Below are 26,289 nucleotides of genomic sequence, written 5' to 3'. Positions count from 1 at the left end.
GAAGAATCTTCATGAGCTTCTAAAGGGAGAGCACATTTTAGGATTAACAAATGTTCATTTTGAGAAAGACAGAATTTGTAGCGCATGTCAGGCAGGGAAGCAAGTTGGTGCTCATCATCCACATAAGAACATCATGACGACTGACAGGCCACTTGAGCTCCTACACATGGACCTATTCGGCCCGATCGCTTATATAAGCATCGGCGGGAGTAAGTACTGTCTAGTTATTGTGGATGATTATTCTCGCTTCACTTGGGTATTCTTTTTGCAGGAAAAATCTCAAACCCAAGAGATCTTAAAGGGATTCTTGAGACGGGCTCAAAATGAGTTCGGCTTGAGGATCAAGAAAATAAGGAGCGACAACGGGACGGAGTTCAAGAACTCTCAAATCGAAGGCTTCCTTGAGGAGGAGGGAATCAAGCATGAGTTCTCTTCTCCCTACACGCCACAACAAAATGGTGTAGTGGAGAGGAAGAATATAACTCTATTGGACATGGCAAGAACCATGCTTGATGAATACAAGACTTCGGATCGGTTTTGGGCCGAGGCGGTCAACACCGCCTGCTACGCCATCAACCGGTTGTATCTACACCGAATCCTCAAGAAGACATCATACGAACTCCTAACCGGTAAAAAGCCCAATATTTCATATTTTAGAGTCTTTGGTAGCAAATGCTTTATTCTTGTTAAAAGAGGTAGAAAATCTAAATTTGCTCCTAAGACTGTAGAAGGCTTTTTTACTAGGATATGACTCAAACACAAGGGCATATAGAGTCTTTAACAAGTCCTCAGGACTAGTTGAAGTTTCTTGTGACGTTGTGTTTGATGAGACTAACGGCTCTCAAGTAGAGCAAGTTGATCTTGATGAGATAGGTGAAGAAGAGGCTCTGTGCATCGCGCTAAGGAACATGTCCATTGGGGATGTGTGTCCTAAGGAATCCAAAGAGCCTCCAAATGCACAAGATCAACCATCCTCCTCCACACAAGCATCTCCACGAACTCAAAATGAGGATGAGGCTCAAGTTGATGAAGGAGAAGATCAAATAGATGAGCCACCTCAAGATGATGGCAATGATCAAGGGGGAGATGCAAATGATCAAGACAAGGAGGATGAAGAACCAAGGCCGCCACACCCAAGAGTCCACCAAGCAATTCAACGAGATCACCCCGTCGACACCATCCTCGGCGACATTCATAAGGGGGTAACCACTAGATCTCGTGTTGCACATTTTTGTGAGCATTACTCTTTTGTTTCCTCTATTGAGCCACACAAGGTAGAGGAAGCACTTCAAGATTCAGATTGGGTGGTGGCGATGCAAGAGGAGCTCAACAACTTCACTAGGAATGAGGTATGGCATTTAGTTCCACGTCCTAATCAAAATGTTGTAGGAACCAAGTGGGTTTTCCGTAACAAGCAAGACGAGCATGGTGTGGTGACAAGGAACAAAGCCCGACTTGTGACGAAGGGATATTCACAAGTCGAAGGTTTGGATTTTGGTGAAACCTATGCACCCGTAGCTAGGCTTGAGTCAATTCGCATATTACTTGCCTATGCTACTTACCATGGCTTTAAGCTTTATCAAATGGACGTGAAAAGTGCCTTCCTCAACGGACCAATCAAGGAAGAGGTCTATGTTGAGCAACCTCCCGGCTTTGAAGATAGTGAGTACCCTAACCACGTTTACAAACTCTCTAAGGCGCTTTATGGGCTCAAGCAAGCCCCAAGAGCATGGTATGAATGCCTAAGAGATTTTCTTATCACTAATGGCTTCAAAGTCGGAAAAGCCGATCCTACTCTATTCACTAAAACTCTTGACAATGATTTGTTTGTATGCCAAATTTATGTTGATGACATTATATTTGGGTCTACTAACGAATCTACATGTGAGGAATTTAGTAGGATCATGACAAAGAAATTCGAGATGTCAATGATGGGGGAGTTGAAGTACTTCTTGGGATTTTAAGTAAAGCAACTCCAAGAGGGCACCTTCATTAGCCAAACGAAGTATATTCAAGACATTCTAAACAAGTTTGGAATGAAGGATGCCAAGCCCATCAAGACACCCATGGGAACCAATGGGCATCTCAACCTCGACACGGGAGGTAAATCCGTCGATCAAAAGGTATACCGGTCGATGATAGGCTCTTTACTCTATTTATGTGCATCTCGACCGGATATTATGCTTTCCGTATGCATGTGTGCAAGATTCCAAGCCGACCCTAAGGAAGCTCACCTTACGGCCGTAAAACGAATCTTGAGATATTTAGTTTATACTCCTAAGTTTGGGCTTTGGTACCCTCGGGGATCCACATTTGATTTAATTGGTTATTCGGATGCCGATTGGGCGGGGTGTAAAATTAATAGAAAGAGCACATCGGGGACTTGCCAGTTCTTGGGAAGATCCTTGGTGTCTTGGGCTTCAAAGAAGCAAAATTCCGTCGCTCTTTCTACCGCCGAAGCCGAGTATATTGCCGCAGGCCACTGTTGCGCGCAATTACTTTGGATGAGGCAAACCCTTAGGGACTATGGTTACAAATTAACCAAAGTTCCTCTTCTATGTGATAATGAGAGTGCAATCCGCATGGCGGATAATCCCGTTGAGCATAGCCGCACTAAACACATAGCCATTCGGTATCATTTCTTAAGGGATCACCAACAAAAGGGAAATATCGAGATTGCATATATTAACACTAAAGATCAATTAGCCGATATGTTTACCAAGCCACTAGATGAACAAACTTTTAACAAACTTAGGCATGAGCTAAATATTCTTGATTCTAGGAATTTCTTTTGATGTCTTGCATACATAGCTCATTCATATACCTTTGATCATGTCTCTTTCATGTGCTATGACTAATGTGTTTTCAAGTGAATTTCAAACCAAGTCATAGGTGTATTGAAAGGGAATTGGAGTCTTCGGCGAAGACAAAGGCTTCCACTCCACTCCATGACTCATCCTTCGCCGTCGCTCCGAGCAACTCTCCATCTTTTGGTATAATCTTCACTCATATATCTTTTACCAAAGGGGGAGAAAGTAGTTAAGAAAGGGCTCTAATGATTCCGTTTTTGGCGATTTATGCCAAAGGGGGAGAGAGCATGAGCCCAAAGCAAAAGGACCGCACCACCACCAATTTCAAAATTTTTAGTCTTTCAATTTGATTTTAAAGAAGTATCTTCAAATTGGTATCTTATTTGTGATATAATTTCAAATTGGTATACCCTCTTCAAAATTAACATCAAAACCCTCTTGAACACTAAGAGGAGGATTTTATCAAGGGGGAGTTTTGTTTTAGTCAAAGGGAAAAGCATTTCAAACAGGGGGAGAAAATTTCAAATCTTGAAAATGCTTCTCAAAATCTTATTCATTTACCTTTGACTATTTGCGAAAGGACTTTGAAAAGAATTTACAAAAGAATTTGCAAAACAAAACATATGGTGCAAGCGTGGTCCAAAATGATGAAAATAAAGAAACAATCCATGCATATCTTATGAGAATTTATATTGGCTCAATTCTAAGTAACCTTTGCACTTACAAATATGCAAACTAGTTCAATTATGCACTTTTATATTTGCTTTGGTTTGTGTTGGCATCAATCACCAAAAAGGGGGAGATTGAAAGGGAATTAGGCTTACACCTATTTCCTAATTGATTTTAGTGGTTGAATTGTCCAACACAAATAATTGGACTAACTAGTTTGCTCTAGTCTATAAGTTATACAGGTGCCAAAGGTTTACAAAAAGCCAATAAAAAGACCAAGAAAAGGGTTCAACAAAAAGAGCAAGGGATAACCGAAGTGTGCCCTGGTCTGGCGCACCGGACTGTCCGGTGTGCCACCGGACAGTGTCCGGTGCACCAGGAAACTCCAAGCTGAACTCAACACCTTCGGGAATTCTCAGAGGCGCTCCGCTATAATTCACCGGACTGTCCGGTGTACCACCAGACAGTGTCCAGTGCCCCAAGGGAGAGCGACTCTGAACTCGCCAGCTTCGGGAATCCGCTCCGCTATAATTCACCGGACCGTCCGGTGCACACCGGACAGTGTCCGGTGCACACCGGACTGTCCGGTGTGACAGCGGAGCAATGACTACTTCGTGTGCAACGGTCGACTGCAACGCATTAAATGCGCGCCTGCACGCGCAGAGGAGCAGAGTACGCGCGGGTGGCACACCGGACAGCCTACAGAGCATGTCCGGTGCACCACCAGACAGCCAGGCGGGCCCACAAGACAGAGCTCCAACGGTCGAACCCCAACGGTCTGCTGACGTGGCTGGCGCACCGGACTGTCCGGTGCGCCATACGACAGCACACTTCCAACGGCCACTTTGTGGTGGTTGGGGCTATAAATACCCCAACCACCCCACATTCATTGGCATCCAAGTTTTCCACCTTCCAACTACTTACAAGAGCTCTAGCATTCAATTCTAGACACAACCAAATAGATCAAACCCTCTCCCAACTCCACAAAGCTCTAGTGATTAGAGAGAGAGATTTGTTGTGTTCTTTTGAGCTCTTGCGCTTGGATTGCTTCTTTCTCTCATTCTTTCTTGCGATCATCTCATTTGTAATCGAGGCAAGAGACACCAATTGTGTGGTGGTCCTTACGGGAACTTTGTGTTCCAATTGATTGAGAAGAGAAGCTCACTCGGTCTAAGTGACCGTTTGAGAGAGGGAAAAGGGTTGAAAGAGACCCGGTCTTTGTGACCACCTCAACGGGGAGTAGGTTCGCAAGAACCGAACCTCGGTAAAACAAATCATCGTGTCTCGCTCTTTATTCGCTCACGATTTGTTTTGCGCCCTCTCTCTCGGACTCGTTTCTATTTCTAACGCTAACCCGGCTTGTAGTTGTGATTAAGTTTGTAAATTTCAGATTCACCCTATTCACCCCCCCTCTAGGCGACTTTCACCTATCAAGACACCCATGGGAACCAATGGGCATCTCGACCTCGACACGGGAGGTAAATCTGTCGATCAAAATGTATACCGGTCGATGATAGGCTCTTTACTCTATTTATGTGCATCTCGACCGGACATTATGCTTTTCGTATGCATGTGTGCAAGATTCCAAGCCGACCCTAAGGAAGCTCACCTTACGGCCATAAAACGAATCTTGAGATATTTAGTTTTTACTCCTAAGTTTGGGCTTTGGTATCCTAGGGGATCCACATTTGATTTAATTGGTTATTCGGATGCCGATTGGGCGGGGTGTAAAATTAATAGAAAGAGCACATCGGGGACTTGCCAGTTCTTGGGAAGGTCTCTGGTGTCTTGGGCTTCCAAGAAGCAAAATTCTATCGCTCTTTCTACCGCCAAAGCCGAGTATATTGCCACAGGCCATTTTTGCGCGCAATTGCTTTGGATGAGGCAAACCCTTAGGGACTATGGTTATAAATTAACCAAAGTTCCTCTTCTATGTTATAATGAGAGTGCAATCCGCATGGCGGATAATCCCGTTGAGCATAGCTGCACTAAACACATAGCCATTCGGTATCATTTTCTAAGGGATCACCAACAAAAGGGGGATATCGAGATTGCATATATTAACACCAAGGAACAATTAGACGATATCTTTACCAAGCCACTAGATGAACAAACATTTAACAAACTTAGGCATGAGCTAAATATTCTTGATTCTCAGAATTTCTTTTGATGTTTTGCACACATAGCTCATTTCTATACCTTTGATCATATCTCCCTCATATGCTATGACCAATGTGTTTTCAAGTGTATTTCAAACCAAGTCATAGATTGAAAGGGAATTGGAGTCTTCGGCGAAGACAAAGGCTTCCACTCCACTCCATCAAATTACTCATCCTTCGCCGTCGCTCCAAGCAACTCTCCAACTTTGGTATAATATTCACTCATATTTTGTTCGCTAAAGGGGGAGAAATTAGTTAGAAGGGCTTACATTTCACTCAAGTATCCGTTTTTGGCGATTCATGCCAAAGGGGGAGAAAGTATTAGCCCAAAGCAAAAGGATCGCACCACCACCAATTTTCAAACATTTGAGTTAAGAAAAGATTTTTCAAATGGTGATTTTTCCATGGTGTGTTTCCAATTGGTATCTTATTTTTGATAGAATTTCAAATTGGAACACCCTCTTCAAAACTAATATCTAAAACCCTCTTGAACACTAAGAGGAGGATTTTATTGAGGGGGAGTTTTGTTTAGTCAAAGGAAGAGCATTTGAAACAGGGGGAGAAAATTTCAAATCTTGAAAATGCTTCTCAAAATCTTATTCATTTATCTTTGACTACTTGCAAAAGGACTTTGAAAAGAATTTACAAAAGAATTTGCAAAAACAAAACATATGGTGCAAGCGTGGTCCAAAATGTTAAAAATAAAAGAAACAATCCATATCTTATGAGAATTTATTGGTTCAATTCTTAGTAACCTTTGTACTTACATTATGCAAACTAGTTCAATTATGCACTTCTATATTTGTTTTGGTTTGTGTTGGCATCAATCACTAAAAAGGGGGAGATTGAAAGGGAATTAGGCTTACACCTTTTTCCTAATTGATTTTGGTGGTTGAGTTGCCCAACACAAATAATTGGACTAACTAGTTTGCTCTAGTCTATAATTTTTACAGGTGCCAAAGGTTCACAATAAGCCAATAAAAAGACCAAGAAAGGGTTCAAACAAAGAGAGCAAAAGACAACCGAAAGGCACACTGGTCTGGCGCACAGGACTGTCCGGTGTGCCACCGGACAGTGTTCGGTGCACCAGGGAACTCGACGCTGAACTCCTCACCTTCGGAAAGATGGGAGGCCGCTCCGCTATAATTCACCGGACTGTCCGGTGTGCCAGCGGAGCAACGGCTACTTCGCACGCAACGGTCGATTGCAACGCATTTAATGCGCGCCTGCACGCGCAGAGGATAGAGCACGCGTAGAAGGCGCACCAGACAGTCTATAGGACCTGTCCGGTGCACCACCGGACAGCCCAGAGGCCCCACCAGTAAGAGCTCCAACGGTCAGAACCCAACGGCCTGCTGACGTGGCTGGCGCACCGGACAGTGTCCGGTGGCGCACCGGACTGTCCAGTGCGCCATGCGACAGACAGCCTCCCAACGGCCACTTTTGGTGGTTGGGGCTATAAATACCCCAACCACACCACCATTCATGGCATCCAAGTTTTCCAACTTCCTACACCTTACAAGAGCTATAGCATTCAATACAAGACACACCAAAGAGATCGAATCCTCTCCCAAGTCCTTAGTTCATTCCAAATCAAATAGTGACTAGAGAGAGAGAGTGACTTGTGTCAATTTGAGCTCTTGCACTTGGATTGCTTCTTTTTCTCATTCTTTCTTGTGATCAACTCAATTGTAACCGAGGCAAGAGACACCAAGTGTGTGGTGGTCCTAGCGAGGACTTTGTGTCCCGTTTGATTGAGAAGAGAAGCTCACTCGGTCTAAGTGACCATTTGAGAGAGGGAAAGGGTTGAAAGAGACCCGGTCTTTGTGACCACCTCAACGGGGAGTAGGTTTGCAAGAACCGAACCTCGGTAAAACAAATCCTTGTGTCTCACTCCTTATTTGCTTGCAATTTGTTTTTCGCCCCCTCTCTCGGACTCGTTTATATTTCTAACGCTAACCCGGCTTGTAGTTGTGATTAAGTTTATAAATTTCAGATTCGCCCTATTCACCCCCCTCTAGGCGACTTTCAAGAGGCTAGCGCACCCGACGTGCACTGGACTACCTGACAAGATTCCAACGGTCGACTACTTCAAATGGTTATATGACGTGGCAGGATCCGAAGGTCACCGAACCTTCACTGTTCATGGTCTGGTGCCCCTAACAGATCAAAATGGTCACATGCTCCTAGTCAGGACAGAGTGTCCGGTGGTGCACCGGACCAGTATTATACATGGTCCGGCGCACACGTAGAAACAACTTTTTAGCCCCCACTTTCTACAATGGTATTTGGGTGGTTGTGGCTATAAATACCCCAACCAGTACATTGAAGACACCAGAGCTACACCAAACAATCATACATCAAATGCAACACCTCCCACACATTTAAAGCTATACAAGTGTGCATCTGATTGATTTGAGTGAAGAGATATTTAGCGGCGTGCATTTGAGTGTTGCAAACTCTTGTGCTCTTGATTTGGGTTTTCATTCTCGCTCTCACCCCATTCTCACAAGATGTAAAGAGAAGAAAGAGACTCTGTTCTTTGTGTGGAGGTCCTTGCGGGGCTTGGTGTCCCCGATAAGTGAAAGAAAACACACCCAGTCTTTGTGACCGTTTATGAGAGAGAAAGTGTTGAAAGAGACCCATCCGTAGTGGACTCCTCAATAGGGATGTACGTTCTTCAGAGCGGAACCTTAGGAAACAAATCGTCATGTTCTTTGTGTTGTGATCTTTACATGCAATTTGGTTCTTCCTATCCCCTCTCGTGTTCTCTTGCTTGGGATTGATTCTATATCAATTTGAGTTGGCTTCCAAAGTAATTCCGCAATCGATTTGAGCAACTCTTGCAAGAAGAATGCCTCTCTCTCGCTCCAATTATCTTTATACTCGTTCTAACACTAACCTAGGGTTGAATTCTATGATTAAGTTTGTAAATTTTAGATTTCGTCTATTCACCCCCTATAGGCGACTTTCAATTGAAAACTTAATGTTTTAGCTCAGTCATTAGACCATTAGCATACCACATCATGGACGTCCAATTTAGTTGTAGTGGAGTCAATGTGCCTCTTGGCTGACAGTGTGTAGGTAGGGAACCTCTCCTTGGAGGTCCTCTCAAACTCATGCACATCATACTTGATGTAGCGATCCACTAAGATGATCTGCATGAGCTTATTCAGATCAATTTTGCCGAGCCTCTCAATGTACAATGACCGACCTTTGTGGTCAACGCCATGGTAGCCCTAATGATAGTACTGGAGTACATCGTTGAGCTCGTTGAACTCAAAGTCCAAACAACATGAGCCCCGATTATCCATCAATGAATGAAAACAAAAATCAAACATGTTTGGGTGTTTGACAACTTGTGAAATAAAATTGTGATGCTAAAATCTCTCATCACCTCCAAGATTGTGTCAGTACCAAACTCTTTCCTCCACCTCATCATCTCTGACCACATTTGCATTACCTTGTCGAAATCGAACTTCCTAACTTTTAGAAACCTCCATTTATCATCGTGAGAACGAACATGATGAAGTCATTAATGGAAAACGAGAAATCTATTGAGATTAATCGAGAAAAAGAGAAAAATATTCACCATTAGATTTGTCGGCGTTTCGAGACAGGGGGGTCCCTAAGCCGACGAGTGAGTGTGCTGCGTGCCCCAGCCCAGATGGGTCGAGCGCGTGGGCGAGCGTGAAGGGGGGAGAGGCGAGGTGGCCGGAGTCGAGCGTGAGAGAGGTGGAAGTCCCGCGGCCTTCGTGTTCGTCCCGCGCCCAGGTCAGGTGCGCTTGCAGTAGGGGGGTTACAAGCGTCCACGCGGGTGAGGGAAGCGAGCGGCCCCAAGAGAGCGCCTGTCTCGTCCTCGGTCCCGCGCGGCCAACCTTCTCTAAGAAGGCCCTGGTCCTCCCTTTTATAGTCGTAAGGAGAGGATCCAGGTGTACAATGGGGGGTGTAGCAGAGTGCTACGTGTCTAGCGGAGAGAGAGCTAGTGCCCTAGGTACATGCCAATGTGGCAGCCGGAGAGATCTTGGCACCTTGCTGGCGTGATGTCGTGGCTGTCGGAGGTGCGACGGAGCCTGGCGGAGGGACAGCTGTTGGAGCGGTCAAGTCCCTGCTGACGTCGTCCTGCTTCCGTAAGAGAGCTGGGGGCCGCCGTCGTCACAGAGCTGGTGGAGCGCCATCATTGCCCATCCGGCGGAGCTGGCCGGATGGGATGTCGGTCTTGTTCTCCGTGACCCGAGTCGATTCGGGGTAGGATGATGATGGCGCTCCCTGTTGACGTGGCGGGTCTGTGCCCTAGGCAGGGTGACGTGGGGGCTCCTCCGAAGCCGAGGTTGAGTCTGTCTTCTCTTGCCGAGGCCGAGCCCGAGCCATGGGGTCGAGCGAGGCGGAAGTCGTTCGGCCGAGGTCAGGGCGGAGTCCGAGCCCTGGGGTCGGGCGAGGCGGAGTTTCGTCGTCTTCCGGGTCTTAGCCAGAGTCCGAGCCCTGGGGTCGGGCGGAGCGGAGTTCGCCGTCTTCCGGGTCTTAGCCCGAGTCCGAGCCCTGGGGTCGGGCGGAGCGGAGTTCGCCGTCTTCCGGGTCTTAGCCCGAGTCCGAGCCCTGGGGTCGGGCGGAGCGGAGTTCTCCGTCTTCCGGGTCTTAGCCCGAGTCCGAGCCCTGGGGTCGGGCGGAGTGGAGTTCGCCGTCTTCCGGGTCTTAGCCCGAGTCCGAGCCCTGGGGTCGGGCGGAGCGGAGTTCGCCGTCTTCCGGGTCTTAGCCCGAGTCCGAGCCCTGGGGTCGGGCGGAGCGGAGTTCGCCGTCTTCCGGGTCTTAGCCCGAGTCCGAGCCCTGGGGTCGGGCGGAGCGGAGTTCGTCGTGGCGCCTTTGGCAAGGCCTGACTGCCTGTCAGACTCACTCTGTCGAGTGGCACCGCAGTCGGAGTGGCGCAGGCGGCGCTGTCCTTCTGTCAGACTGGTCAGAGGAGCGGTGGAGTGACGGCGGTCACTTCGGCTCTGCCGGGGGGCGCGTGTCAGGATAAAGGTGTCAGGCCACCTTTGCGTTAAATGCCCCTGCAATTTGGTCAGTCGGTGTGGCGATTTAGTCAAGGTTGCTTCTGAGCGAAGCCAAGGCCTCGGGCGAGCCGGTGACGTGTCCGCCGTAAAAAGGGGGGCCTCGGGCGAGACGGAAGTCTCTCGAGGTCGGCTGCCTTCGGCCGAGGCTAGGCTCGGGTGAAGCGTGATCGAGTCACTCGTGTGGACTGATCCCTGACTTAATCGTACCCATCAGGCCTTTGCAGCTTTATGCTGATGGGGGTTACCAGCTGAGAATTAGGCGTCTTGAGGGTACCCCTAATTATGGTCCCCGACAGTAGCCCCCGAGCCTCGAAGGGAGTGTTAGCACTCGCTTGGAGGCTTTCGTCGCACTTTTTTGCAAGGGGACCAGCCTTTCTCGGTTGCATTTTGTTCCGGTGGGTGCGCGCGAGCGCACCCGCCGGGTGTAGCCCCCGAGGCCTCGGAGGAGTGGTTACACTCCTTCGAGGTCTTAATACCTTGCGTAATGCTTCGGCTGGTCTGGTCGTTCCCTCATGCGAACTGGCCGTAGCCCGGGTGCACGGTCGGGGCCCAAGCTCTCGGGCTGGTATGTTGACGCTGTCAACGGGTTGGCCGGAGCCGGTTTTTGCGAGAGCAGCCCCCGAGCCTCTGCACAGGGCGAGAGGACGATCAGGGACAGACTCGACTTTTTACATACGCCCCTACGTCGCCTTTCCGCAAGGAGGAGGGGGGGAGTGCGCCATGTTACCCTCGATGGGCACCGAACATGGTGTCTCCGGTGAGCTGCAAGCGGGTAATCCGAGTGGACGTCCGTGCCCCGTTCGTTGGGGGTCGGCTAGGGGCCTAGAGGCACGCCCAAAAGTACCTGCGGGTGATTTGCCGGACCCGGTCCCCTGGCGACGGGGTCCGAGGGCTCGATGCCTCCCTCCGATGGGATTCCGTTACAAGATCGTTCCCGCTGGTCTCGGAAATGTCCTAGGGTACCTCGGGAGCGCAGCCCGAGCCTCGGTTATGTATCGAACGTACCCCTGGTCATCCCTCGCTCGGTGTCTGAGGCGACTGTGAACCCTTCGGGGGCCAGCCTTCGAACCCCTGATCAGTAATGGGCGCGGAGCCCGAGTAGCCTGAGGCGGCCATGGAACCCTTCGGGGGGCTGGCCTTCGAACCCCTGACCAGTAGTGGGTGTCGGGCCCACGCGATCTGAGGCGACTGTTGAACCCTTCGGAGGGCCAGCCTTCGAACCCCTGATCAGTAGGGGGGCTCGGAGCCCGGTTCCTTCGCGGAGAAGGATCCTTTTCGGGGTATCCCCCTTTCCCGGTCCCTGTTGCAAGAGATAGAGAAAGAGGAAAAAGGAAAAGGATACGAAATCGAACGACGTGGCGTACCTTTTCTGATGCGGTTATTACGGCGAAGGCGAAGCGTCGCGCGCTCCTCCCGTCAGAGGCGCCGCCTGTCCCGCCGCGGAGTTAATGCGACGGGGCGAGTGGTTGGCGGGGTGGCCGTTACACGTGCGCGAGCCGTTTGAGGAACGGCTGTACCGCTTCGCGCTTTTTGAATCCCGCGTCCGGTCAGGGCGGTGTGCTGGAAATGGTTTCGCCCTGGCCTTCATATACTTGAGAGGGGGTCCGGTGACGGTTCTTCGCTCTGCTCCCTTCTTTTCCCTTTAGGTTTTCGCAACCCGGGAAACTTTAGTCGGAGAAGAGAGAAACCGCTCTCCCTGCCCCCCGCGCCGCCATCTTCTCCATTTTGGTGATGGCGGATCGAGTGACCATAATCCCCCCGCGCGATCCGTGGCCCTTCTCCACGGTGACGGCGAGTGATCTGGAGGAGCTGGTCGGCGAAGGTTTGCTCCGCCCCCTCACCGACAAGCAGCGGCCAGAGTGGATTCCTCCTGTGGGCGGAGCCGCTCCGTCCCCACCGCCGGGGTATGTCGTGAGCTTCGTCTCCTTCCACGAGCGGGGATTTGGTGTGCCGACGGGCCGCTTTATGCGGGCCATCCTGTTCCACTACGGGGTGGAGTTGCACAACCTCTCCCCCAACTCCATCTCGCAGGCCGCTATCTTCGTAGCGTTATGCGAAGGGTACTTGGGGATCGCTCCTCACTGGGACTTGTGGACTCATCTCTTCCTCGCCGAGCCTTTCGCCTTGTCGACGGGGGAGAGGAGGATCCGTGCGGCGGTGTGGGCCGGCGGCTGCATTCTCTTGTTGAGGCAGTCGCGGGCGTTGCAGTACATTCCTGCCATTCTTGCGTCTTCGAACAAGGGGTGGCAGCGCCGGTGGTTCTATCTCCGGAATGACGGTGAGTTGCTCCCACCGTTTTCCCAGCGAGTAGTTACGGCTGCCACCGACGCCTGGCGCCACGGGACCCCGCACGAGAGGCAGAAGAATCTCGAACCCCTTCTCCAGGCCCTGAAGGAGTTGCGGGAGGGGGGACTTACCGCTGCAGGAGTGATCGCCGCTATCCACCGTCGGAGGGTGCTTCCTTTGGCGGAGCGGTGGCTGCCGCTCTGGGAGATGACCCTGGAAGCTGACTGGGAGGGCTCACGAATGTCCCCTGATCCTTTCCCCTTCAACGCCCTCCAATGGCGGGTGTCGACCGCGATGGGGAAGCCGGACCCCCACGCATACTCCCAGCTTCGGATGCGCCCCGACCAGGGGTGCGTGACTTTGGTGAGTGTTCGCTCCTTCCTTCTTCGTATATCTGGTCGCTCCGGGTCCTTATGATCGGGTTCCTTTCTCCCCTCCTTTTAGGATGTGGGGTGGCACAAACCTTCCCGGCCACGGGTCCCGGAGGACGCGGTGGACCGTGCAGCGCGGCGGGTCGCCGCGGAGGAGAAGAAGAAAAAGAAAGACGCGGAGAAGGCCCGGGCCCGCGAGCGGAGGCGGGCTCGGGACGCCTTGGAGAAGCACCGTCGCCAGCAGGAGAGGGATGGACTCCCGAGGGAGCCATCGCCGGAGACGCCCGACGACGATGACGACGATGATGATGATGATGATGATGACATGGCCACCCGTCTCGGCCTCAGCCCCGGCCTGGGGTGTGGCCAGGAGCCGTCGAGCCAGCCCCCGAGCGGGCCGACTCCGTCAGCCCCCGAAGTCGGGGCGTCGGGCTCCCGACCCGAGGCACGGGGGCGAACCGAGAGGTCACCTGACCCCTCAGCCGGAGGAGCTGAGGCAGTTCCGGAGGCCCAGGCCAAGGCGTCTGTTCCCCAGGGGCCGCCGCTCGTGTCGGTGGCGCATGGGGGTGACCCTCAGATCGTCGCGGCCGTGCCCGGGGAATCTGCCTCCCAGGCGCCCCAATCAAGGGTGGAGCCGAAAGCGTCGGCGAAGCGGACCTCGGCGGCTGTTTCGGGAGCCGGGATCCAAGAAGGCTCCCCCCAGGCGCGGTGGATCATGGCCCGGAGTGGGTGAGTACCTCGGAACGTCTTCGTCTTGGCTTCCCATTCGCACGTCTCGGTTGTGATCCCCCCTTTTTTTTATCCAGCAAGCGAAGTCATGGCCAGACCGACCTGGCACCCCGGAAGGCCCTCAAGACGGCGCCGAACTGTGTGGCCAGCGCCATTCAGCCGACCCTCTCGCGGGGTACTCCGCCATCGGGGGCTCGGGTGTCGCCAATCTCGGAGGAGCGGGCTCCCAAGGCCGGCTCTTCAGCCGAGGCGGCGATTGTGGTTGAGGAGGCGGCTGACGCCCTCGCGGCCCTGAGTTCGCCTGTCGTGCCGGTCATGCCGGCGCCTGCCACCGCCGAGGTTGCCGCCGTCCCTGTCGAAGGGCGTCCAGTTGCCGCCAGCGCCGGGATGGCTGATGCGTCGGCGCCCAAGACCTCAGGAGAGGTGGGCGCGGTCGCGCAATCCGTCCAGCCGGGTGACAGCCTCATCGCTGTGCGGCGGAGCCCCGAGGCCCGGCGCCCGTTGCTCCGATTCCGGACCCGCGAGGCCTCGGACCCCGTCTTCGTTCTCGATGATGAGCAGGAGGACCAGTCCTGGGGTGAGCTCCGCGAGCGCGCAGAGGCAACGGTGGGGTTGCTCCGGTCGTCGCTGGAGGTTTTCTGCAGAGACGTCCCCAAAATCCTCCAGGTAGCGGTTTCGGGCATACCTTTTTTTTTCCTTCTGTGAGCGAGATACTTGTTGTGACGCCCTGTTTCCTTTCCCCAGGATCTGACGGACCGGAGCACCGCCAAGTCGTCGTTCATCCGCCGTGAGGTTGATGTCTGGGGCTCGCTGCGATCCCTGAGGTCTTCGCTCGCCGGGGCTACCACGCGCCTTTCTCAGCAGGATGCCAAGGTGGCGGATCTCCAGCTGCTCTGCGCCGACCTGAGAGCCGAGGCGGCAGCAGCGCGTGCGGAGGCGCAACGGCAGCGATCGGAGCTCGTCCAGGTCGTCGAGGAACGGGACCGATTTCGGGGCCGGGCTGCCGAGGCCGGAAGCCGAGCCGAGACCCTTGCGGCTGACTTAGCCGCGGCCCAGGTCGCGGCCTCGGAGCACCGTGCCCGAGCCGGAGGTACGTCTTGGTCCTCCCTGGTTCTTTTTCTTGTCCGTTTCCCTTGCTTGTGCTTGAGGTATTTCTGCTGGTTGCTTGCAGAGCTTGAGTCCGCCCTTGACGAGTCCGCCAAGGCGCTTGCTGAGGCGCTTGCCGGAGCCGCCGAGCAGAGGGAGGCGGACCTCGCGGCCATGTCCGAGGCCGTCTCGGACTTTTATCATGTCCTCGGCTCTGGCGACGTCCCTTCAGGAAGCTCCCCTCAGAGCCGCCTTCGAGCCTTGGGTGGTCACGCCCGCGGCAGAGTCCGCGAAGCGCTACACCACGGCGTCAGGCGGGCCTTCGCCGTGCTCGCTTCCCACTATGTTGTGGACCTGGAGCGGGTTAGTGAGGGGTACTGTCTTCCCGACGAAGACGATGCTGCTCTAGCGGAGGTCCAGCGGCTTGACGCGGTCGCCGCGGGTCCGAGCGCGGTGCTGGCGACCACCTTTGAGGCGGAGGTCCTTCCCCCTGCGACGTCACCGGAGGCCGAGATGGACCCCACCGACGGCGGGGATGGAGCTGAGGGCGCGGCTCCTTCCCAAGGCGACGCCTAATTCTCGTTTGAACAGTTTCTTGTTAAATGTGCGTCTCACCGCGGCCGCTGAGGCCTGAACACTTTGTCTTTCTTGCATGGAGTCGTACTCTCCTTTCTTTCCATCTGCATGTTCGTCCTGGCTCGTCAATAATAGGGTGGCTTCTCGAGTTGGGCCATTCTTCGTGGCAGGTGATGAGTGAGGTATCCCTAACCCGGAGGCACGGGAGTTCCTCGGCTCAGTCGGCCTTGCCATTTTCATGTACCCGCGTTCGCTCCTCGAGACCCTGCTTCTGACATAGCCGGGAGAACGTAGCTGGGAGAACGCAAGAGGCCCCTTTTTTGATTTAAAAAGATCTTGACGCAGAGGGGTTCCCCCTTTTTAGCCCCCGAGGGAGGGTCGGGCTCCGCCAAGGCGAGGCCGACCCTTCCTTGATGACCGAGGCGCAGAGGCTGCCCGACGGATCGGGCCCCGGCCCGGATATCCAGCGAGTGTTTGGCGACATCCCTCGGTATGCCGGGCATGTCCGGGGACTCCGCGCAAAGACGTCGGCGTTCGCGCGGAGAAAGTCGACGAGCACTGCTTCCTATTTGGGGTCGGGCCCGGAATCGATCCGGACCTGCTTGGTGGTGTCGCCACTGGGGTCAAGAGGGACGGCCTTAACCGTCTCCGCTGGCCCGAAGTCGCCGGCATGGCGCTTCACGTCTGGCACCTCCTTGGAGAGGTTCTCCAAGTCGGCGATGAGGGCCTCGGACTCGGCGAGGGCCTCGGCGTACTCCACGCACTCCACGTCGCATTCGAACGCGTGTTTGTACGTGGGGCCGACGGTGAGGACCCCGTTGAGTCCCGGCATCTTGAGCTTTAGGTAGGTGTAGTTGGGGACGGCCATGAACTTCGCGTAGCATGGCCTCCCTAGGACGGCGTGGTAGGTCCCTCGGAACCCGACCACCTCGAACGTCAGGGTCTCCCTTCGGAAGTTGGAGGGCGTCCCGAAGCAGACGGGGAGGTCGAGTCGCCCGAGGGGCTGGACGCGCTTCCCAGGGATGATCCCGTGGAAGGGCGCAGCGCCTGCTCGGACGGAGGACAGATCGACGCGCAGGAGCTTAAGGGTCTCGGCGTAGATGATGTTGAGGCAGCTGCCCCCATCCATTAGGACCTTGGTGAGCCTGACATTGCCGACAACGGGGTCGACGACGAGCGGGTATTTCCCCGGGCTCGGCACATGGTCGGGGTGGTCGGCCTGGTCGAAGGTGATGGGCTTGTCGGACCAGTCTAGATAGACTGGCGCCGCCACCTTCACCGAGCAGACCTCCCGGCGCTCTTGCTTGCGGTGCCGAGCCGAGGCATTCGCCGCATGCCCTCCATAGATCATGAAGCAGTCGCGGACCTCGGGGAACTCTCCTGCTGGGTGATCTTCATTCTTGTCGTCGTCGCGGGCCCTGCCACCCTTAGCGGGTGGCCCGGCCCTGTGGAAGTGACGCCGAAGCATAACGCACTCCTCGAGGGTGTGCTTGACGGGCCCCTGATGGTAGGGGCACGGCTCCTTGAGCATCTTGTCGAAGAGGTTCGCACCTCCGGGGGGCTTCCGAGGGTTCTTGTACTCAGCGGCGGCGACAAGGTCCGCGTCAGCGGCGTCGCGTTTCGATTGCGACTTCTTCTTGCCTTTCTTCTTGGTGCCGCGCGGAGCAGACGCCTCGGGAGCCTCTTCCGATGGGCGGCCCTAGGGCTGCTTGTCCTTTCGGAAGATAGCCTCAACCGCCTCCTGGCCAGAGGCGAACTTGGTGGCGATGTCCATCAGCTCGCTCGCCCTGGTGGGGGTCTTGCGACCCAGCTTGCTCACCAGGTCGCGGCATGTGGTGCCGGCGAGGAACGCGCCGATGACATCCGAGTCGGTGATGTTGGGCAGCTCGGTGCGCTGCTTCGAGAATCGCCGGATGTAGTCCCGGAGCGACTCCCCCGGCAGTTGCCGGCAGCTTCGAAGGTCCCAGGAATTCCCGGGGCGCACGTATGTGCCCTGGAAATTGCCAGCGAAGGCTTGGACCAAGTCGTCCCAGTTGGAGATCTGCCCCGGAGGCAGGTGCTCCAACCAGGCGCGAGCAGTGTCGGAGAGGAACAGGGGGAGGTTACGGATGATGAGGTTGTCGTCGTCCGTGCCACCCAGTTGGCAGGCAAGGCGGTAGTCCGCGAGCCACAGTTCCGGTCTCGTTTCCCCCGAGTACTTCGTGATAGTAGTCGGGGGTCGGAACCGGGTCGGGAATGGCGCCCGTCGGATGGCCCGACTGAAGGCCTGCGGACCGGGTGGTTCGGGCGTGGGACTCCGATCCTCCCCGCTGTCGTAGCGCCCCCCACGCCTGGGGTGGTAGCCTCGGCGCACCCTTTCGTCGAGGTGGGCCCGACGGTCACGCCGATGGTGCTCGTTGCCGAGGTGGCCCGGGGCCGCAGGCGCGGTGTTGCGCGTGCGCCCGGTGTAGACCGAGGCTTCCCGCATGAATCGGGAAGTCGCGGCATGAGGTTCCGAGGGATATCCTTGCCTTCGGGAGGCAGTGCTCTCGGCCCGTCGGGCCGCAGCGCCTTCCAGGAGATTCTTGAGCTCTCCCTGGATTCGCCGACCCTCGGTGGTTGATGGCTCCGGCATCGCGCGGAGGAGCATCGCTGCGGCTGCCAGGTTCTGACCAACCCCGCTGGATGCGGGCGGTGGCCTGACCCTGGCATCGTTGGCGACGCGGTGCTGGAGACCTTGGGGCAGGTGACATATTTCTCCGGCCAGGGGTTGGCCCGCCCATACCTGCTCGACGTCCCGACGGACCGGCTCAAGCGCTCCTGTTCCCTCGTTGAGCCTGGCCTGCGCCTCGCGGACTTGCTTGAGTTGTGGGTCGTAACCCCCCGCCGGAGCGGGGACCACAGCTAGCTCCCGTGGGATGTCGGCGCGAGGTACCGGCCTAGGAAGATCACCGTCCTCCGGCATGCCGAGATGGTTGCCTTCGGAGGGATCCCCTAGCTCGATGTGGAAACATTCGCGGCTTGGGCCGCAGCTCTCGTTGCCAAGGCTGCGGCTTCCGTCGGAACAGTCGGATAGGCAGTAGTCACATGCGGTCATGAAGTCCCGCATGGCACTGGGGTTGCCAAGTCCGGAGAAATCCCAACAGATGTTGGGATCGTCATCTTCCTCGGACCCGGAGGGCCCGTAAGTCGAGACGTCCGTCAGCCGGTCCCAAGGTGACCGCATACGAAACCCCAGTGGGGTTGCACTCGCCTCAATGAGAGCGCCCGCCAAAACGAGGTCGTTTGGCGGGTTGAGGCCGAGTCGAAATGACGCAAGATGGGAGTTAGTCGGTACCTTTTGGTCGACGAGGAGCGACGTAGTCACATCGGGGACTGGTTGCACCGTCGTCTCAGGTACAAGGGCGACGTCCTGCAGGCTTTCCGCGAGCGCGCCGGCGTCGTCTTCTTGTTCGGGGTCAGCGTGTCGCGGGGGGACGGCGCTTGCCTCCGTCTTGAACGCGAGGTCGACGTCCGGCGTGCCTTCCGTCGGGGCGTCGGGGGCGTCGATTCGCTCGACGGCCAACGAAGCGCGGCCTCCCGCCTGGCCTTGATGGCCCCGCCTCCTCCTCCGTTGGCGGGGGAGAGGACGGTGCGAGCCCGAATGTTGCTCTTCCACCACGTGGGGAAGATGTCGTCGATTCCGCCGCCGGCGAGCGGGTTGTCGGCCGCCATTGTCGTCGTCGCGCGGCGGTGGAAGAAGTATCATGTCGTAGCTGCCGTCGAAGGACATGAACTCAAGAGTCCCGAAACGAAGCACCGTCCCGGGCCGGAGATGTTGCTGGAGACTGCCCATCTGGAGCTTGACGGGGAGCTGTTCGTCAGCACGCAGCAGGCCCCTACCTGGCGCGCCAACTATCGGCGTTTCGAGACAGGGGGGTCCCTAAGCCGACGAGTGAGTGTGCTGCGTGCCCCAGCCCAGATGGGTCGAGCGCGTGGGCGAGCGCGAAGGGGGGCGAGGCGAGGTGGCCGGAGTCGAGCGTGAGAGAGGTGGAAGTCCCGCGGCCTTCGTGTTCGTCCCGCGCCCAGGTCAGGTGCGCTTGCAGTAGGGGGGTTACAAGCGTCCACGCGGGTGAGGGAAGCGAGCGGCCCCAAGAGAGCGCCTGTCTCGTCCTCGGTCCCGTGCGGCCAACCTTCTCTAAGAAGGCCCTGGTCCTCCCTTTTATAGTCGTAAGGAGAGGATCCAGGTGTACAATGGGGGGTGTAGCAGAGTGCTACGTGTCTAGCGGAGAGAGAGCTAGTGCCCTAGGTACATGCCAATGTGGCAGCCGGAGAGATCTTGGCACCTTGCTGGCGTGATGTCGTGGCTGTCGGAGGTGCGACGGAGCCTGGCGGAGGGACAGCTGTTGGAGCGGTCAAGTCCCTGCTGACGTCGTCCTGCTTCCGTAAGAGAGCTGGGGGCCGCCGTCGTCACAGAGCTGGTGGAGCGCCATCATTGCCCATCCGGCGGAGCTGGCCGGATGGGATGCCGGTCTTGTTCTCCGTGACCCGAGTCGATTCGGGGTAGGATGATGATGGCGCTCCCTGTTGACGTGGCGGGTCTGTGCCCTAGGCAGGGTGACGTGGGGGCTCCTCCGAAGCCGAGGTTGAGTCTGTCTTCTCTTGCCGAGGCCGAGCCCGAGCCATGGGGTCGGGCGAGGCGGAAGTCGTTCGGCCGAGGTCAGGGCGGAGTCCGAGCCCTGGGGTCGGGCGAGGCGGAGTTTCGTCGTCTTCCGGGTCTTAGCCAGAGTCCGAGCCCTGGGGTCGGGCGGAGCGGAGTTCGCCGTCTTCCGGGTCTTAGCCCGAGTCCGAGCCCTGGGGTCGGGCGGAGCGGAGTTCGCCGTCTTTCGGGTCTTAGCCCGAGTCCGAGCCCTGGGGTCGGGCGGAGCGGAGTTCGCCGTCTTCCGGGTCTTAGCCCGAGTCCGAGCCCTGGGGTCGGGCGGAGCGGAGTTCGCCGTCTTCCGGGTCTTAGCCCGAGTCCGAGCCCTGGGGTCGGGCGGAGCGGAGTTCGCCGTCTTCCGGGTCTTAGCCCGAGTCCGAGCCCTGGGGTCGGGCGGAGCGGAGTTCGCCGTCTTCCGGGTCTTAGCCCGAGTCCGAGCCCTAGGGTCGGGCGGAGCGGAGTTCGTCGTGGCGCCTTTGGCAAGGCCTGACTGCCTGTCAGACTCACTCTGTCGAGTGGCACCGCAGTCGGAGTGGCGCAGGCGGCGCTGTCCTTCTGTCAGACTGGTCAGAGGAGCGGTGGAGTGACGGCGGTCACTTCGGCTCTGCCGGGGGGGTGCGTGTCAGGATAAAGGTGTCAGGCCACCTTTGCGTTAAATGCCCCTGCAATTTGGTCAGTCGGTGTGGCGATTTAGTCAAGGTTGCTTCTGAGCGAAGCCAAGGCCTCGGGCGAGCCGGTGACGTGTCCGCCGTAAAAAGGGGGGCCTCGGGCGAGACGGAAGTCTCTCGAGGTCGGCTGCCTTCGGCCGAGGCTAGGCTCGGGTGAAGCGTGATCGAGTCACTCGTGTGGACTGATCCCTGACTTAATCGTACCCATCAGGCCTTTGCAGCTTTATGCTGATGGGGGTTACCAGCTGAGAATTAGGCGTCTTGAGGGTACCCCTAATTATGGTCCCCGACAAGATTTTATGAAGATCTAACTGTCGGCGTTTCGAGACAGGGGGGTCCCTAAGCCGACGAGTGAGTGTGCTGCGTGCCCCAGCCCAGATGGGTCGAGCGCGTGGGCGAGCGCGAAGGGGGGAGAGGCGAGGTGGCCGGAGTCGAGCGTGAGAGAGGTGGAAGTCCCGCGGCCTTCGTGTTCGTCCCGCGCCCAGGTCAGGTGCGCTTGCAGTAGGGGGTTACAAGCGTCCACGCGGGTGAGGGAAGCGAGCGGCCCCAAGAGAGCGCCTGTCCCGTCCTCGGTCCCGCGCGGCCAACCTTCTCTAAGAAGGCCCTGGTCCTCCCTTTTATAGTCGTAAGGAGAGGATCCAGGTGTACAATGGGGGGTGTAGCAGAGTGCTACGTGTCTAGCGGAGAGAGAGCTAGTGCCCTAGGTACATGCCAATGTGGCAGCCGGAGAGATCTTGGCACCTTGCTGGCGTGATGTCGTGGCTGTCGGAGGTGCGACGGAGCCTGGCGGAGGGACAGCTGTTGGAGCGGTCAAGTCCCTGCTGACGTCGTCCTGCTTCCGTAAGAGAGCTGGGGGCCGCCGTCGTCACAGAGCTGGTGGAGCGCCATCATTGCCCATCCGGCGGAGCTGGCCGGATGGGATGCCGGTCTTGTTCTCCGTGACCCGAGTCGATTCGGGGTAGGATGATGATGGCGCCCCCTGTTGACGTGGCGGGTCTGTGCCCTAGGCAGGGTGACGTGGGGGCTCCTCCGAAGCCGAGGTTGAGTCTGTCTTCTGTTGCCGAGGCCGAGCCCGAGCCATGGGGTCGGGCGAGGCGGAAGTCGTTCGGTCGAGGCCAGGGCGGAGTCCGAGCCCTGGGGTCGGGCGAGGCGGAGTTTCGTCGTCTTCCGGGTCTTAGCCAGAGTCCGAGCCCTGGGGTCGGGCGGAGCGGAGTTCGCCGTCTTCCGGGTCTTAGCCCGAGTCCGAGCCCTGGGGTCGGGCGGAGCGGAGTTCGCCGTCTTCCGGGTCTTAGCCCGAGTCCGAGCCCTGGGGTCGGGCGGAGCGGAGTTCGCCGTCTTCCGGGTCTTAGCCCGAGTCCGAGCCCTGGGGTCGGGTGGAGCGGAGTTCGCCGTCTTCCGGGTCTTAGCCCGAGTCCGAGCCCTGGGGTCGGGCAGAGCGGAGTTCGCCGTCTTCCGGGTCTTAGCCCGAGTCCGAGCCCTGGGGTCGGGCGGAGCGGAGTTCGCCGTCTTCCGGGTCTTAGCCCGAGTCGGAGCCCTGGGGTCGGGCGGAGCGGAGTTCGCCGTGGCGCCTTTGGCAAGGCCTGACTGCCTGTCAGACTCACTCTGTCGAGTGGCACCGCAGTCGGAGTGGCGTAGGCGGCGCTGTCCTTCTGTCAGACTGGTCAGAGGAGCAGTGGAGTGACGGCGGTCACTTCGGCTCTGCCGGGGGGCGCGTGTCAGGATAAAGGTGTCAGGCCACCTTTGCGTTAAATGCCCCTGCAATTTGGTCAGTCGGTGTGGCGATTTAGTCAAGGTTGCTTCTGAGCGAAGCCAAGGCCTCGGGCGAGCCGGTGACGTGTCCGCTGTAAAAAGGGGGGCCTCGGGCGAGACGGAAGTCTCTCGAGGTCGGCTGCCCTCGGCCGAGGCTAGGCTCGGGTGAAGCGTGATCGAGTCACTCGTGTGGACTGATCCCTGACTTAATCGTACCCATCAGGCCTTTGCAGCTTTATGCTGATGGGGATTACCAGCTGAGAATTAGGCGTCTTGAGGGTACCCCTAATTATGGTCCCCGACAGTAGCCCCCGAGCCTCGAAGGGAGTGTTAGCACTCGCTTGGAGGCTTTCGTCGCACTTTTTTGCAAGGGGACCAGCCTTTCTCGGTTGCATTTTGTTCCGGTGGGTGCGCGCGAGCGCACCCGCCGGGTGTAGCCCCCGAGGCCTCGGAGGAGTGGTTACACTCCTTCGAGGTCTTAATACCTTGCGTAATGCTTCGGCTGGTCTGGTCGTTCCCTCATGCGAACTGGCCGTAGCCCGGGTGCACGGTCGGGGCCCAAGCTCTCGGGCTGGTATGTTGACGCTGTCAACGGGTTGGCCGGAGCCGGTTTTTGCGAGAGCAGCCCCCGAGCCTCTGCACAGGGCGAGAGGACGATCAGAGATAGACTCGACTTTTTACATACGCCCCTACGTCGCCTTTCCGCAAGGAGGAGGGGGGGGAGTGCGCCATGTTACCCTCGATGGGCACCGAACATGGTGTCTCCGGTGAGCTGCAAGCGGGTAATCCGAGTGGATGTCCGTGCCCCGTTCGTTGGGGGTCGGCTAGGGGCCCAGAGGCACGCCCAAAAGTACCTGCGGGTGATTTGCCGGACCCGGTCCCCTGGCGACGGGGTCCGAGGGCTCGATGCCTCCCTCCGATGGGATTCCGTTACAAGATCGTTCCCGCTGGTCTCGGAAATGTCCTAGGGTACCTCGGGAGCGCAGCCCGAGCCTCGGTTATGTATCGAACGTACCCCTGGTCATCCCTCGCTCGGTGTCTGAGGCGACTGTGAACCCTTCGGGGGCCAGCCTTCGAACCCCTGATCAGTAATGGGCGCGGAGCCCGAGTAGCCTGAGGCGGCCATGGAACCCTTCGGGGGGCTGGCCTTCGAACCCCTGACCAGTAGTGGGTGTCGGGCCCACGCGATCTGAGGCGACTGTTGAACCCTTCGGAGGGCCAGCCTTCGAACCCCTGATCAGTAGGGGGGGCTCGGAGCCCGGTTCCTTCGCGGAGAAGGGTCCTTTTCGGGGTATCCCCCTTTCCCGGTCCCTGTTGCAAGAGATAGAGAAAGAGGAAAAAGGAAAAGGATACGAAATCGAACGACGTGGCGTACCTTTTCTGACGCGGTTATTACGGCGAAGGCGAAGCGTCGCGCGCTCCTCCCGTCAGAGGCGCAAAAATCCAAGAATTTTTTGCCGGTGAACTGGGTGCCGTTGTCGGTGATGATGGAGTTTCGAGACCCCGAAGCGATGGATGATGTTGGTGAAGAACGCCACCGCCTGCTCGGACCTGATGCTGTTCAGAGGTCGGACCTCGATCCACTTGGAGAATTTGTCGATGGCGACCAGCAGGTGCGTGTAGCCCCCGGGCGCCTTCTGCAAGGGACCGACGAGGTCCAGACCCCATACAGCGAAGGGCCAGGTGATGGGTATTGTCTGCATAGCCTGAGCGGGCAGGTGGGTCCGCTTCGCATAGAATTGGCACCCTTCGCAGGTGCGGACAATTCTAGTGGCGTCAGCCACCGCCGTTGGCCAGTAGAAGCCTTGTCGGAAAGCATTCCCGACAAGGGCTCGGGGCGCTGCGTGGTGGCCGCAAGCCCCCGAGTGTATTTCTTGCAGCAATTCCCGACCTTCGGCGATGGAGATGCATCGCTGGAGGATGCCCGAGGGGCTGCGATGGTAGAGCTCCTCTTCATCGCCCAGCAAGACGAATGACTTGGCGCGTCGCGCTACCCGCCGAGCCTCGACTTGGCCGAGGGGTAGCTCTCCTCGACGGAGATATTGCAGGTACGGGGCCTGCCAATCCCGATCTGGCGTGGCCCCGCTCTGCTCTTCCTCGACGTCCAGTGCCTCGCCCTCGGGGGCCGAGGGTACCTCGGGCTGTGCCGAGGGTGCCTCGGGCTGAGCCGAGGGTGCCTCGGGCTGAGCCGAGGGTACCTCGGGCTCGGGCGCGTCGTCGATCTTGACGGAGGGTTGATGCATATCCCGGGAGAATACGTCCGGGGGGACCGTAGTTCGCCCCGAGGCTATTTTAGCCAGCTCGTCTGCGCCGAGCGATGTGGTTGAGCTCGAGCCCGAAGAACTTGTCTTCCAGGCGCCGAACCTCGTCGCAGTAGGCCTCCATCTTCGGGACGCGGCAGTGGGAGTTCTTCATGACTTGGTCGATGACGAGCTGCGAATCACCGCGGGCGTCGAGGCGTCTGACCCCTAGCTCGATGGCGATCCGCAACCCGTTGACCAGAGCTTCGTACTCGACCACATTGTTGGACGCCGGGAAATGGAGGCGCAGTACGTAGCGCAAGTGCCTTCCGAGGGGCGAGATGAAGAGCAGGCCCGCGCCGGCTCCTGTCTTCATCAGCGACCCGTCGAAAAACATGATCCAGAGCTCCGGTTGGATCGGAGCCGTCGGCAACTGAGTGTCGACCCATTCGGCCACGAAGTCCGCCAACACCTGGGACTTGATGGCCTTCCGAGGGGCGAACGAGATCGTTTCGCCCATGATTTCCACCACCCACTTTGCGATCCTGCCCGAGGCCTCTCGGCACTGGATGATCTCCCCCAGGGGGAAGGATGACACCACAGTTATCGGATGAGACTCGAAGTAGTGTCGCAGCTTCCGCCTTGTCAGGATCACAGCATACAACAGCTTTTGAACTTGTGGGTAGCGGATCTTGGTCTCGGACAGCACTTCGCTGACGAAGTAGACCGGCCTCTGAACGGGCAATGCATGCCCTTCCTCTTGCCTCTCGACTACAATCGCGGCGCTAACCACCTGAGTGGTCGCGGCGACGTAGACCAAGAGGGCTTCTCCATCCGCCGGGGGCACCAAGACAGGCGCCTTTGTAAGGAGCGCCTTCAGGTTGCCGAGGGCTTCCTCGGCCTCAGGGGTCCAAGCGAAACACTCGACCTTCCTTAAGAGGCGGTACAGGGGCAGACCTCTTTCGCCGAGGCGTGAGATGAAGCGGCTCAGGGCCGCGAGGCATCCCATGACCCTCTGTACACCTTTTAAGTCCTTGATGGGTCCCATGCTGGTGATGGCCGCGATCTTCTCCGGGTTGGCTTCAATGCCTCGCTCGGAGACGATGAACCCTAGGAGCATGCCTCGGGGCACCCCGAAGACACACTTCTCAAGATTGAGCTTGACTCCTTTCGCCTTGAGACATCGGAATGTCACTTCAAGGTCGGAGAGGAGGTCGGAAGCCTTCCTTGTCTTGACTACG

General features: G+C 56.9%; 1 pseudogene; it reads right to left on the bottom strand.

Moving 5' to 3' along the window:
• LOC103645690 (phosphatidylinositol/phosphatidylcholine transfer protein SFH8-like) overlaps window positions 1-26,289 on the bottom strand; it is a 52,360-nt pseudogene that overhangs the window by 16,631 nt on the left and 9,440 nt on the right.

This window comes from Zea mays, chromosome 1, assembly GCF_902167145.1.
Source record: "Zea mays cultivar B73 chromosome 1, Zm-B73-REFERENCE-NAM-5.0, whole genome shotgun sequence".
Taxonomy (NCBI): domain Eukaryota; kingdom Viridiplantae; phylum Streptophyta; class Magnoliopsida; order Poales; family Poaceae; genus Zea; species Zea mays.
The sequence above is the reverse complement of the archived record's forward strand: the minus strand, read 5'-3'. Positions and strand labels throughout refer to the sequence as shown.